The sequence below is a fragment of the Podarcis raffonei genome, chromosome 11, assembly GCF_027172205.1.
Source record: "Podarcis raffonei isolate rPodRaf1 chromosome 11, rPodRaf1.pri, whole genome shotgun sequence".
In the NCBI taxonomy this organism is placed as follows: domain Eukaryota; kingdom Metazoa; phylum Chordata; class Lepidosauria; order Squamata; family Lacertidae; genus Podarcis; species Podarcis raffonei.
Window position 1 is genome coordinate 33,328,730 of NC_070612.1, and position 16,469 is coordinate 33,345,198.

Here is a 16,469-nt window from a genome sequence, read left to right on the forward strand (position 1 = left end):
ACATGCAACAAGGTATAAGATTCTCCAGATCTGATAAAGACATCATTCAGGGGAGCCTTTAATTTCTGCTGTAGAGTGTGGGTCTTTATATCACTGGCATTAATGGCTGCAACAGAATGGAATGGAAAATTAGGGAGAGAGTCAGGAGACGGTGGAGTTTTTTCTTCATTTCCCCCCCCATGAAAATTGATAATTGGTTCTGTCAGACAGTTGTGCCTTGAAGCAAAAGTTCACTGCAGGTAAAGGCATTTGAGAAAAACGCTGACAGATGGTCATGCTGCCATTGTCACTGTCAAAACAACACTGATTACTTACCAATTTTTTTGGTGTCACCCTATCACATAAACACTAAAGCCTGGCAGACTCATTTGCACTGTCAGTCAAGTGAACCACCATGAAAAGGTGTGAGGACTCTCATTCCTGCAGGTGGCTGTAGATCTTTCATTAGTAGGACTGTCCATGGAGAGGCTACCGGCAAGCATATGGGTATGTCAAGGGCTTTACCTTTCTCATAAAAGATTTCAGCACTCAGGGTGCTTCCAGATGGTCACTATTTGGAAGTGGATTTCATTTATATACAGTGGTACCTCGGGTTAAGTACTTAATTCGTTCCGGAGGTTGGTACTTAACCTGAAACTGTTCTTCACCTGAAGCACCACTTTAGCTAATGGGACCTCCTGCTGCTGCCCCACCGCCAGAGCACGATTTCTGTTGTCATCCTGAAGCAAAGTTCTTAACCTGAAGCACTATTTCTGGGTTAGCAGAGTCTGTAACCTGAAGCGTATGTGACCTGAAGCGTATGTAACCTGAGGTACCACTGTATTGGCAAATTCAGGTTATACAAGGGTCTAACAGGGGTGGGACTGCAATACTCATCATACCCAAAAATTGGCTATACTGCCTTGGGTTGAGGCGAGTGGGCAGTACAAAAATATCTGGAGGTCCATCAGCTACACAAAGGGGAGGGGTACAATGTGAAGAAGAACACCTCCGAATGTTGCAATATTTATTTATTTGAATTTATTTATTAAATTTATATACTGCCCTTCATCCGAAGATCACAGGGTGGTTTACAATATAAAAGTACAGAAATATACACCATAGTAACAAACAAAAACAACAATCCGCACCATCACAGTTTTAAAAAGCCATAGATTGGTAAATTAGCCAAAGGCCTGAGAGGAGGAGAACGTTTTTGCCTGGCACCTAAAGATATGCAACATTGGTGCCAGGTGAATCTCCCTGGGGAAAGCATTCAACCAACAGGGAGCCACTGCAGATAAGGCCCATTCTCATGTTGCTACCCTCCAGACCTCTCGCAGAGGAGGCATACAAAGAAAGGCCTTAGATGATGATCGCAGGGTCTGGATCGCGTGTGATGATGTCTGTCTTGGCCCTTGCATTGTATCAGAGATTACTCTGTCAGGCTTCTCTGGTAAAACAAAATATAAGTGAATTATAAAAGAAGAATAACTGGAGCAACTAACTACAGGGAATACCTGGGAGTCATCTCTATTGAACTCAATACAGGTTGCTTCTGTGTGGAAAAGCATTCTCTTTTTTTTAAAAGAATAATTTTTTATTAACCGACCAATCACATCAAATCAAACCAAATTACATAAATTCCAAATTACACAGCCGAATTTTAAATTTTTGTTGGGGGTACCCATATTTCAAGTTCCAAAGGGATCCAATCAACTTCTTGCTTCTTACTGCTGTTTTAATGTCCACAAATCTAACCTTATGATGTTCACAGTACTATCCAGTCCTTTCTTATTATTTTTCCACATCTCTTGTTGTTATTTTCATATATTTTTCCTTTCTCTTTGTGACTTCTGATAGTCTCCGCAAGCTGGTTAGAACAGTTTGTAATCCTGCGTGGATATTATTTTTTTTATCCAGTAGCCATATCCAGACGTTTTCCATATAACATCACTTCCATACATCAAAACAGTCTTAGCGTCGTTAATCTTCACCAATCTGCCTCCTTTCTCAAAACCTCTGAGGAGATTCACTAGGAATGCAGTCTGAAAACAAATCCGTTCTTCCTCCCGGCTATAAATCCTTTGGCAAGATGGCGACTCCGAATTAATTGCTGCGCCATTCCCAAAAGCTCTTATTGCTTCTCGGTCTCCATAAAGCATACTTTCGGTTAAAGTTTATCTCCACACAGACCTTAATCATCCTGCTTGGGTCAGTTCAACCGACGGTTCTAATGAGGAGGGGTTCTTGTAAATCACATAGAAGGAAAGTAAAAAAGGTCCCCCCCCATTCAGCCCCATTGTCAACATACCCTGCCTTTGGTGTATCTTGTTGGGTTGTGTCATCTGGGAGGCATCTCCTGAGCAAGTCTCAAGGAGCCTTTTTATTGAATATTACAGCATTGCCACATATGTGCTTATTGCTGATTGGTTAACACAAGTACAAAGCAAAAGGTTGCATATAGGCATTAATCACCGATAGATTAAAGGCTGGGAAAGGGAGCACAGAACTAGACAGGCATGAAAACCTCCTTATTAAACTTTTACTAGTGATTGATATAGCATTCATCCGTAAATGTGGTCAACTATGCATTAAGAACAAGTCAGGTACGAACTCAATGTGAACTGAACATTCTAGGAATGTTTCAGCTTAGAACGGTTTGAGCAGCATCATATGCAGAAGCGAAGCTTTCCTTCAGTATCTTCATCGTAAAATATTCCTGTTTCTCCAGCCCGTCGTCTTCTTAAGCAGAGGTCACTTAAATTAGCAGACTTCACTCCCCTTCTTCACTTGAAATATGTGCATTTGCTTCTTTTGTAATTAATTATTCCAAATTGCTGCAACTAGTGCGCGATCAGAGACAGCATCCAGGAGAGCCGAAGTCCACACGGGGGCATTCTGCCTAGGGCCCTCACCCCCTTCTTTCGAATTAGGGGGTGATTTATGGGCACAGCAGGCAAGGGCAGTGTTCCCCATTTCCTTGGGGCAACAAGGGAGGCTGCCTACTCCCATAACAGCCTCTTAATTACCCCGTGTGGGTCGGAGAGATGGTATTGTCGGCCATCTTCCAATGCGCCCCCTAGTGGCCCCATGGAAATGCATTCTCAGTCTTCAGCACCAGAAATATCAATTTAACCGCTACACTCCTTGTGGTGTTCTTGCAGATGCCGTCACTTAATTCTGTGATTAACTGAAAACATCTTTGTTAAGCTTCAGCATTACAATTGGTGATTAATCTAATTAAAATAATTAAATTCTAACTGACCAAGTAATTGGGATGTTATTTATTTAGTACTGATGATTAGTGGAAGGGATAAAATCTTCATTTTTTAAAAGTTCCTTTGGAGTATACTGGAGGCTACAGTGAAGAATTCAGCTACAGTCTATATTGGAAGCTACCCAGAGTGGCAACTATTATTATTATAGTTGTTGTTATTGAATAGGATATCCCTATTTTCATTGGAGAAATGTTGGAGGGTATGGGAATGAAATTTAGTGTATTAGTCAAAAAGCCACAGTTCCATAACACATAGTATGATAACAAGGAAAATTAATGCAATATTCTCCATGTCTAAATGCACATTGACAGCATAGTGTACATTTAAAGTACTCTGATACCACCTTAAACAAGACTTCTTCCAGATAATAATGGGAGCTGCAGTTTGTTAAGGGATCTGAGAGACATCCAGCAATTCCCAGAGTGGTTTAACAATCAATTCCTCTTTACGGGGAACTTAGAAAAATGATCTCTGAGAAATTTCAGCATGGCTGCAGTCAAATTGAGAGGAATGGGCCGCCCATAGTAGGGATGGTGGATTGGTAGACAAGAAATAGAAGCAGGGGCCAGAGGGTGTCAAGCAGGTTGCCACCCCATTCACGGCAATTACAGTATAAAAACATAATAAAACACTAAACATTTTAAAAGTTCCCTACACAGGGCTGCCTTCAGGAAGGTTGGGTGGTGGATAACTCCATACCCTCCAACATTTCTCTGATGAAAACAGGGGTGTCTCCTAAGGAAAAACGGGACATTCCAGGATCAAGTCGGAAACCAGGACGGTGTGTGTAAATCTGGGACTGTCCCTGAAAAATAGGGACACTTGGAGGGCCTGTGATGTGATACAACCATGAACACAATTAGACAATGTTGCTACTCTCCTATCCTTTCTGCACGTGTCCTTCTCTTTCCCCCTGACTCTCCCATGAAAACAACTGGAAAGAACTGGTATGCTGGTATACCACCCAAATTTTATCACTTTACTCTGGTGATTTTCCAGATTAAGTGGGCTGCAAATGAATTATTTCTTCATTCATTCATTCATCCATCCATTTTATTTGTATGCCACTTTTTCACGAAAAATCATGCACAAAGCATCTTACAACAAAGAAACAAGGACACATTTCAAACAAGCACGACAAGAACAATTTCATAATAGCACAGCAAAACAATAGCAAATACATATCATAAAACCACATTCCAATACTTTAAATATAACTCGATCACTTAAACAACATGCAGCATCCAGTTTCTTGAAATGGAAGTAAGTGCTATATTCCATTAGTTTTGGGGAAGTGTGTTTTAGATTGTGTGAAAGCTCAAATGAACAGTTGGGGAATAATCTGTAATAAACTGTCTTGTGAATGTAGCCAAAGTCTAATCAAACAGCAACTACACAACTGCAGAAGGTAAGCGTAGAAAGGCCCTCATTAGGCCTCTCAGTAACTCCTTAAATATTTTAAGCCCAATCCATGGGGAAGTTCTTCTCCAAAAGTCCCCCTGAAATGAAAAAGGAACTATGGTAATGGTCTTGTCAACTCCAATTCAAGTACATGGATTTGTACTAGAGATTTTCCACAACATTGTATCCTTTAACACTGTATTAATCCTAACTTTTTATTTCCTCTCCTCCAGTTTCCAATCCAGAAACAAGAACCTGTAACTGGATATTGGTCCCCCCCCCCTCTTTTTAGGCACCCATTTCCTCAGTAAGCAGAATCCCATTTACATTTGAAGAGTCTTCATAGCTACTGTTGGATTAAATACTTTTTAATTTGAATTTTGTGTATTCTGCTCCCAACACTTTTATTTCTAGGGCAGATTCATGCATCAAATATTCACAAAAACAGGAATATGAAATTGCCTTGGGACGACTATTTCTAGGGCACACTCATGCGTTAAATTTGTTCATTACAATAAATTGCTTTGGAAACTGCCATCTAGGTTCTTTAGCAACCATCCTGCTGAGGTGCTGTGCATTAATCTTCGTCTCAATCCAGCTCAGGAGATCAGCATGCCTAAGTAGCCTTCCATGTACCTATCATTTGCTTCATCAGGAACCGCGAGCATAAAAGAGGTGCATTGTAATCTGGATCCAAGTGTGGAAGCTGTTTATTTGCACTGCATCGCTTCCTAAAACATCTGCATTTGAATGCCAAGTCAAATTCATGTACTGGAGCAACTGCATCTAACCTGTGCAGTGTAGTGGTATGTGTCCCAACTAGGACACATAAAAAAGACCAGGGTTCAAATCCTCACTGATCACAGGCTCTCAGCTTAAATTGTCTCACAGAGTTATTGTGAGCATAAAATGGGGAGAGAAAAACAGCATATGCTACCTTGAGCTCCTTTGGAGAAAGGGTAGAGTATAACTGCAGCAAAAACTAAAACAATGCATAAATACTATTTTAAAGAGTGACTCGTTCACTCCTCAGTCGGGAATATCACAGATCGTACATCATAAATTTCATGTTTCCTCTAATTGTGAAATATCCTTTTAAAAAAGTATTGTGTTTGTATTCCTACAGCTCAGTTTGTATCCTAGTAACAGGGAGGGGAGAACTCTATTCGATACTAGGACATAAAACTGGAGCTGCCAAAAATGCTTAGCTCAAGTACATTTTAATAATTTAATCACAGGAGAGGAAAAACCAGAAATCAAATTGCAGCTATTTTTCCAAGAAGGAAAGGATCTGCGGTGACAGTTCTGTTCACCATAGAAACTGCCCTGAAAAAGTCAGAATGCCCACCTTAATTTAAGTAGATCTCAGATAGAGGCCATATTAAAATATTCCCTTTTATGTGATTATGTTTAGTGGCTTAAGCATGTTAAGATTATAACAAGTTGAGACTCCCTTGACTAAAAACAAAACAAACTAGGTAGCTATAGTTATTCTGGCAGGAATGAAATCTATTGTTCCCTCACCCACCATATGTGCACTTCAATTTGTGCAACAGAGTTTACACACTAGTAATTGTGTTTAGTATTGATGCCCTAGGTAGTAGCAGCCAACTTGCTCTATTGGTTTAACTTGGGTTTAGTGATGTATTGGTGCCAGTGAGTTAGAATTTTCACTTCATATTTTTTTAAAAAAATTGTTCATGTAGTTTTGTTTTGTTTTTAAATATTCTGGTGCCACTTCTGAGGGGAGGAACAACTCCTTCGATAGTGTACAATTAAAATAAAATAAACTACCTCCCCACCCCCACCCCCAACCCAAAAGAAACACTCCCAAGGTAGTATATAACTCAGGTGCAAAATGGTACAACTATGACAGAGGTGGGAAACCTACAGCTTGTGAACCAAATTTGGCCCACAGAATTATTGGATATTCCTTTGATCACCATGACTGGGAACTGCTGTGCTTCTGATCCCAAGCCCATGGCCCATCCACCATCTAAGACCTGACCATTTGCCCTCCCTGACAACCTCTTTAGAACCATAATGTGCAAGATAATTAGACATTTAAAATTACATAGTGTGCTGTCCTTATTTTAAAGGCCCCTAATCTATTCTGAAAATTTAAATTAAATATGTGTGTATTTCTCAAGCAATCAATACCACTCTCTAGAAGCAAATGATCGCCACTATCATTTCCGATTCTGCTTTACATGTGTTTTAAAGGGGGGGGAGGGAATAAAGCTGATGTCCTTTGGTTTTGTATATCTCATGTCAAATGTAAACTCTGATTGTCAGCAGTATAAGAACAACGATGGATTTTCTGTTTTACTCCTTATTAAAACACAATTGATACTAATTTGATGAAAACAGAAATATTGATTGGAGCTTTCAGATAGTTAATCTTATTTGAGAGTGGAAAGTGAGCAGCTGTATAGTGTCTTCAAATGAGTCTTTTTCAAAACATAAAACAAAAAATCTAGAACATTAGAAATGCTAATATAATTGTAAAATGCTTGGTATCTGGAAAATAAAAAGCTCTGAATTGCCAAGTGCAAATTAGCCATTCCCCACTCTGTTGAGAAAGTTTTAAAATAAAATAAGCCTTTCATTCTTCAGACACTTCACTCTGCATTTCAAGTGGAAGGGAATATGACTATAGTCTGCCAAGTGGCCCTAAGCACATATTCCAGAGTAGTAACAATGACTCTTCAGAACGGCCTGGTTTGCATGTCATGGTAAGCCAGAGTAATGCTTACAATGACCTTGTAGATATTCTAGCTCCTAGTAAGGAGCTCACAACTACTTGGCTCCTCTGCAGACTATTTATATGGGATGGCATTGAAGCCAAGGTTTAACTTAGCACAGGCATCCCCAAACTCGGCCCTCCAGATGTTTTGGGACTAGACTACAATTCCCATCATCCCTGATGACTGGTCCTCTTAGCTAGGGATGATGGGAGTTTTAATCCTAAAACATCTGGGAGGCCAAGTTTGGGGATGCCTGACTTAGCATGTCATCCAAACTTGGGATTGTGGTTAAGGCTTCTGCTCCTTAATCATAGTCTGTAATGATAACATTGGCTACTGACTGTGGAGGCTGTAACAATGGTCCAGGGTTCAAATGATGCACTAAGCCAAACGTTAGCTTAGCTGCTATGCCACACTGAACTAAAAAGCCTGTGGAGGAGTAAAATGGCTACAATCTTCTCTTTGGGAACCAGCACATTTGCACTCAGCCATGATTTGTCTTAGTGTGAAGTACAAATGCAGCCAACTAGTGCTTGGATGATCATTTCCCCACTTTTCAAAATATCCAGAATCACATTAGTTACATGTTCTTTTCCTCAAAAAAATATATGTTAAGCCTTGTGAATGATTCCATCATATGGATATGATTTCATAGAAGGGAAGATGCACTCACTCAAACTGGGCCTTAATCAAGACACATTATCCCTCTGCAACAGTTATAGTTAAGTTGCATCTTGGGCCACTTTATGTTGCATGAATAATTATCACATCAGCCCAATGAGCAAATTAATTACTTGGCAATAATTATTTATCACATTTTTATCTTGCCTTTCATCCAGAAGCTCAGACAGGCCCATGCAAGGCCATTCCATTCACAACAATCTTATGAAATAGGGTAGACTGAAGTAAGCCTTAGTTTTGAGTGGGAAGGGAAAACATGGAAGCAGCCTCCACCCCGATTTATGCATATTCAGTATGATGTGTGTAGAGAGCCTCTGTCCTTACATGTGTGAGGCTCTCTAATAAAAGCCCATCGAACAAGCTAGAACCTTCCATAGCAATGCTGCACATTCCTTTATGCACACGTTAAAAGGAATAAAGCAAATTTCCATGGTCATATGATGAGCTTCATAACAGGGTAAAGATTGGATGCAGGTCTCCCCAGATTGGCAATCATTGGGTAAATATGCCAAGCTGCAGTTGCATGTGCATAGTCAGATATCAACTCAAAATATCCCCCGGTTTGCATCATTCATTTGTGACTTTCCACGCGCGGAATGCTCTCCCTAGTGGTGTGTGCCAGGCACTATCATTAACATCCTTTGGGCATTAAGTAAAAAAAAAGTCTCATCTCCTGTGTGTTTGATGAATTAGAATAAATTTTATTTTGTTTATTGATGATAATTTTCTGCTGGTGAAGTTTTGCTGTAGTGCTCTTCTTATTTTTACGCTAGACCTTTGGGTCTTAAACTCTGTAAGTCACTTAGAAGCGTTTAAGTTCTATTAGTGGTCACAATAATAAATTATTATTCTTAATTATTATTGAGAATAGATTATATTCAATGTAGATTTTGACATCTATATCCCTGCCCCTGGGCCTCCCCCAGATATACTGCTGCATGTAGCCAAGTAAAAGATGTCCCATTCTCCATTCAGAAACTGGCCAGGGTTTTATTTCAGCACTGGCAAGAGGACAGCGTCCTCCACTGCATCTGACAGTAAGACAAGATGTGCAGGACAGGCTGCCCTACGCATTGCTGTATCCTCAGACATATCTTTGCTATCAGTCTGTTTCAGGCCACAATTCAAAGTGCTGGCTATCACCTATAAAGTCTACATGGCTATGGTCCAAGCTATCTGAAAGACTGCATTGCCTCAGGATTTGAACCAACCCAGGATTTATTTATTTTTTTAAAATTATTTTTTATTAAAGACTTTCTTCGGTTACAAATGTACATGTGTTTTCTCCATTTTCACGCTGAATGTAACTGGTCATTAGAAAATAACCTGCCCAGGTTTTGAGATATTCTGGGGATGCCCTTCTCTCAGTCCTAGACCTGACACTCTCCCACATTTTATAAATCAAGCACAACACATAATTCCCTATAAAGACAGCCAGTGTCATCTACGAGCTTTTTAAAAAATAAATAAATAAATCTACTAATACAAATAATAATTAGTTCACTGAAAACTTTTTCTTATATCTTCCAGACTATTTCTAGAATGATTAATTACACAGTTGAGTTTCACGGGCATCTACAGATGTGCAACCATTAAATTAATTAGGCACAAACACTTTTTCCAATTGGAAGCTGTAAATACATATTTATTTTTCCCCTTCCCCCTCTTTTACTTTGTCTTTCTCCCTGCTTGGTTGAGCAATATTACAACTAATCACAGAAGCATATGCTCCGTATACTTCAAATTAATCTTATGATCATTATTTTCTTTGCACAAGTAAGTTTGTACATAAACAATGCTCAAGAAGATTTACACTAAAGGATAGAAAACCAGGCTGAATGTCCCTGGCTTAAATGACTAATTTGAACTCTTAAAGACAAAAAAAAATCAGAGTTTAGATATATTACTGATCTCATTACAATCGTAGACTTGTAAAGAGTTGGAAGTATCTGTTGGTTTTCTACTCTGTTTCCTATTATTGAGATAAAATCTTTTATAGCTAAACAACCTGGTAGGCTATATTCCATCTATAGATTGCCAAGATCACTGAACATGAATGCTCACAGTATAATGCATATCTATGTCTATCTATATCGATGAGGATCATCTTTCAATAACGCATTATCTGCTGACATTATTCCATATACCACCTAGCATGTGCAATGCCAAACATTGCAGATACCCAAACCCATCACTTCACATAAGACAGGGGTGGGAAACATACGGTCACCCAAATGTTGCTGGACTCCAACTCCCATCATCCCTGACCATTGGGCCATGCTGGTGGAGACTAATGGAAGTTGGAGTCCAGCAATGTCTGAAGGGCCACAGTTCCCTCACTCCTGACATGAGACAGCTGCATGTCTGAAGCTGTGCTACACCAAGCATGAATAGCAAGGTCAGTTTGAGGTGCTGTTGGTGTGTATACCTAGTTCTGGAACCACTTTCCTCTGGAAATTCAACAAACCCAACACTGGTGTAAGGTCTATTTATTTATTTTAATATCTGGGAGTAAATAAAATGAGTGTAGAGAGGGAGAGACACACACAGGAAGTTGTCTTATATGAAGGAAGACCATTGGTCAGTATTGTCTCCACTGATTGGAAGAAGTTTTGTACGGTTTTAATCAGAAGTCTTTCTCCTTCTGCCTGGAAATTCTGAACCTGCATGCAAAGCAAGTGCTATAGTGTCACATGATCATTCCATCTGACCTAAAAGCACTGCCAAGAACACTTCCCCCCATCCCATTTTGGACATAACAATAGTCCTGCTGGTTAAGATCAAGCTCCTATCTTTCCCAGTACCCCCCCACCTTTTCCAACATAAAATGAAGCTAGCATATCAGGATTTTTTAATGGAGGAAAACAATAGAACTGATGGAATGGAGATTACTTGCATAATGAACCTAATGTAGGATTTTTTAGGGGGAAATAAAAGCCTTATTGTGATGGGGGGGGTGGATTAGGTAAATTAAGAGTCTGGGCTATCATAAATCCGCAAACACATACAGATTCTCATACAATGTGCATTCATATCCTGGAAGGCTTATATAAGCAAAATACATGGTATTTCATAAATAATTTTGAAAACAGACAAACAAATCAAATTGCATCCTGAATAATAATATTAATTTAATAGTATGTTGCAACCATATTTTTTGTTTGTGTTAAAATTTATTGCAAGCTGCCTTGAGGGACAGTAGGCCTGAAAGACAAGTTAGAAATTATTTTAATACATAAAAACAAAACAGGGTATCCTATACTCAAAGCATCACCAGCACACACCTACTGCCAACCTCTGCTTATTCAAAGTGCTCAAGGAATGAGATTCCATTTTCCTGAAGTTTAACATAAATCAGCTTTCCTGTAGTTTAAATTCATTGCTTTTTGTCATATCCCCAATGGAAGTGTGAATAATTTTTCCACCCACTTCTTTCTGGCATCCTTTTAAAATATTTGAGAACTGTCAGCATATTCCCCTGCCCTTTAATCTTATTTTGGTTAGGTTAAACCATATCAGATTCCTCCATCTTTTCCTCCTGTGATTTGTCTCAGAGACCTTTTGTCATCTTTATCCTTCTTGACCTGTAGGGCTCTGCACTGAGCACAATATCCCCAGCTAAAGGTGTGTGATTCCATTAAACACGATGACAAAATTCCTAAGGGGTTTAAAGGGCTATCAATTGCAACTGCAAGTCAAAAAGTGGATTTTGCAAAATGTTCATTAATTATCTAAGACAGTGTGATGACAATGAAATATACACACCCCTCCCCACCCCAACAGTGTAGTTTTTGCCTGTAATCTATTAACTATGTGTAGGTAAGTCCTACTAAACCTACACATAGTTTTGCTGAAGTGAAGGCCCAAGACAGGTGTTGATCATCATGTGAGCTGTGCACAGGTGGTCTGAAGCGAGCTACAACCATTCCTGTGGAGCCTCCTTTTATTGAGACAAATATGCAAGCCAGGCAAATACATTTTTGGGCTGTGACCTTTACACATCTTCCGTCCCGAGATCATGGGGTGGTACAAAGCTATTTTGGCACCTGTTCCACAGCGTCATTTTCCCCTTGCACAGTGTATGATGAATGGAGACAAATAGTCTCAGGGACAAAAGGTTACAGACAGGACACTGCTGACTGCTGAGGCCGCAAAGGGTCAGACACAGGGGACGATGTTCCAACAGCTGTGGCTTGTCTGGGGGGGGGTCCCTGCACCCCAGGGTCATGCGTGCAGGCAGACGTGGCTGCCTGCTGGTGGAAAGTGTGCTCCCTCCGGACCCCACTGTCCACTCAGCGATATCCCTACAGTTTGCACATAGAGAAGCAATTGTGCAGCATAGGAGTGCTGTACACCTGACTGTATTCTATAACCAGGATCATGACCCAGTCTCATCCCATCCAGGAATACAACAAACCTCAACTTCTTGTACTACTTATGTGCCATTTCACCCATGCCACAGGTTGGGCACCCCTGATCAATCATGGAGTCAATTTGGGTGCAATGCAAAAACGGGTGGCATGTTCGCTGGGTCTGAGCTGGAAATATTTTATCTTTGTTGACCTTGGTGGATGTTTTTAGACTTACTGAGTTTCATTAGGAAAACATTTGAAAAGGAACAGACATTCTGCATTTTGACGTTAAAATATCAAGATAAAATACTTCTGATGAATCAGAACCTTCCTTCCATCTTTCCTTTCTGATTGATTCATTATTCTCTTTTGCCATGACAGTCCCTTTGCCTTTTCACCTGATATTCTTAAGCATTTTTTAAATTCATCTGAGATACCCATTGGCCACAATGTGTGTGTGTGTGGTTGTGTTTTCCCCAAGGTAAAAACAAGGCATCCACTTCCTTGCCCCCTCCTATTCCATTGTCAGAATTCCATTTTGTTCCACACTAAATTGCTTTCTGTGCTCAGGAGAACATGCAAAGAGGGGATAAATATCCCAACTTTTTATGAGCAAAAGCTTTTCATGAACAAAAGCAGTTTGTGGATAGTGCTTGATTTAATTTTTAGATGGATACTAGGGACAGAGGGGGATCTTTCTAAATTTCAAATTAAAAAACCAACTTATTAGCCGTTGTCAGTGGCCTATATTGTTATGCAGCATCCTTTAAGCATGAGTTCAGCCTATCTATCAAAGCCAACTCAAGCAAAAGTGATATTTGGATCTAATCTGGTGAGCAAAAAATGATTTTAAGCCTAAGCAATTGGAGAAAATTGGTTAATTTGTTTATATAGTTTTGATTGGCTGAACTCATACATAAATTATGTTGCATAACAAAATAGGCCACTGGCAATGTGTTTGGCACTGGCATTTCAGTTATAGAAAAAAAAAATATGACTGAAGAACATTAAGAAGATCCTTTACTGGCATTATTGTTACCTTCAGAATAGCAATGAAGCACCATAAGTGCAACCCATTTGCTGTAAAGAGGGTGTCCTTGCATTCAGGTTATTGTTTTATTCTTTATATATTGTAGAGACATTACTTTGAAATATGTCCTGTTCATGGATTTATCTATTGTAGATATTGTAGAACTGATTTTTTGGTATTTTTCTTCCCATCAATTTTTGCTACAAGGTTCAACTCCATTTTTACATAATCATATTTTATTAACACATTTATGGGGAGCATGGCTATTGAGTTTTGTGCATATATAGATTGATTACTGTTTCTTTAATTTTTTTACCCTTGACATTTCTGTTTTACATTGTAGAAATGTGGAGAACTGGATTTAGGATGAGAAAAAATGAGAAACAGAGAGAAACACAAAACCTAGCCCAAATATCGGCTTCTATTTCTGTTTATAGATAGATAGGCACATATCATTATGATAATGCAGTACAGTGGATGCTCGGGTTGCAAACGTGATCCATGCGGGATACACATTCACAACCCACAGCATCCGCAACCCGCAGCGGCGCTTCTGTGCACACGCGGGTTGCAATTCAGCGCTTCTGCGCATGTGATTTAGCGCTTCTGTGCATGCGTGACAGCCGAAACCCAGAAGTAATGCGTTCCAGTACTTCCGGGTTTCGGTGGTCCGCAACCCGAAAAAACACAACCTGAAGCGTCTGTAACCCAAGGTATGACTGTATATGCCTACTTTCAAAAATTACAAAGCCAAAGAACAATGAATACTACTAACTATAAAAACATCTGGAAAGATCCATACTCTCCCTTGGCAAGGAAGCAGGAAACCAAAAAGGGATCAATAAACTACCTATGGAAGATGAATGGATTACATCAACTGCAGTTTGATAAATATTGTTACTAGAGAAATTCATTAGGTAATAGCTATTTGAAAAACAGTATTTTTTTAGACACAGTGTCTAACATTCAGAGGGGGGGGTTAAATAAAAACTATACATTTACTTTGCTATAGTGGTTCAATTTTCTGTCTGATGCTGTGAGAAAATGATTCTGAAATAAACTCTGCTTCACCTCTCTGCCCTCACTCCTGAAGGACCAAAACTGATTAAAGTCTCATTTCTTTCCTCTTTGTAGGCAAGATAAATGGTTTGTAATGAAGGAATACTGTGTTTTTAAATATCTAAAGAATAATGATACCACGAAGCTCGTGTATAGTTTTCCTATGGCTGATTTGCTTGCAAAAGTTATATTTCATTACCTCGATATTTAAAGCTCTAGCCGATATGCGAATGGACAAAGTCATAATTTATCACGCTTCAAGTTGGCCAGATTCTGAATGTAAGCTTAGCGCTTTTCATAGTAAACTTAATATTTATTAGCTGTCTAGATACCAATTTTGGAATAGATGCTGAAACTGCATATTTTTCTTCACTTGAAGGCAACATAATTTATCTTTATAATTTACTAAAACCAGTGAACCTCCTCCATTGTTACAAAGAAGCAAGAAAATACTTTTTTATTATTATTTCTGAGGGGCAAAGGATACTTTCACTCTGTCATTCCTAGACATGATTCTTCTGGTAAGCACTGTCATGTGTGCATGGGAAACCTCAGCCCCATGGAACAAATTTGGCATGGAAGTGGGACTGCCTACATGTCAATCATCAGGTGACCGACAGGTGGGTGGCCCCACCCATCAGAGCTGACCTGCAGGAACAGAGAGATCTAATTCTCTACTCAGCAGATTTGCACAGAGTTAAATCCTGCCCTATCAGGGGACAGAGCAGAATTTATTCCCCTGCTTATCAACTGATGAGCAGGGAGTTAAAGCCTGCTGTTTTTGTCTGCACATGCCAGTTCCCTCTATGCAGAACTGAGCCCCCCCCCCCGCCGCCTATCAACTGACATCCCACCCAGATTGGAATGATGCCAGCTAATTGACAGATGAGCACCCTTTTGTTAGGGGAATATCCTCATGAGGCAAATTGGAGCCCCTGGTGTGCCAAGATTGACCCACTGGCTAGAGATTGGCCATCCCTGATACAGTGCAACACTTCTAGCACTGCAGGTATGTGTGTACATGAATTCTCGATACCAGTAACATCACACTACAGCTTAATTCATAAGTGCAGCTTCAGTTGTGCAAAATGGAAGTGTATCCCTTGTTTTTCAAATCATAAGCTTCTTCCACTGGTGAATAATTAGTTATTATAGGATCACTTTAATAAGCATGCCTAGCATAGACTCACTGCAGTGCTGTCAAGCAAAGAAGGCTACGAGAGAGAGAGAGAGAGAGAGAGAGAGAGAGAGAGAGAGAGAGAGAGAAGTGTAATGAAAAGATTCCAAATACAAGAAATGTGCCATTTCAACCCTATGGGAGTTACTGTATTTTTCCATCTATAAGACGCCCCCCCATGTGTAAGACGCCCCCACATTTTTGACATTATTTTAAAGGGGGGAAACCTAGTCTGACACATGGGGAAATACGGTATCCTGTGACACCACAATAGAAATACACGTGGTGCTTCATACAGGGATGTTTGATGCAGATGAGGAAGCACACTTTGATATCAAGGGACTATTAGTTATTCCTACATAGTTCACAGAGCAGGTATGGGGATTCCTACATAGTTCACAGAGCAGGTATGGGGATTTGGTGGCCCTACAGATGCTGTTGGATTCCCAGTTCCCATCATATCTGACCACTGGTCACACTTGGAGCGACAAGAGTTGGGAGTCCAAAAATATCTGGAGGGCCACAGGTTCCCAATCTATGTCAAACAGGGAGGTTTCCTAGGCCACAGTCACATCATAGATTTAAAGCACTATGAACAGCCATGACTTCCCTCAAAGAATTCTGGTAGCTATCATTTGTTAAGGGTGTTGGTAGCTGTCAGGAGACCCCTATTACCCTCAACATAGCTAGAATTCCCACTCTTAAACTACATCTCCTAGAATTCTTTGGGGGGAAGCTCTGACTGCTCAAAGTGGTGCCACA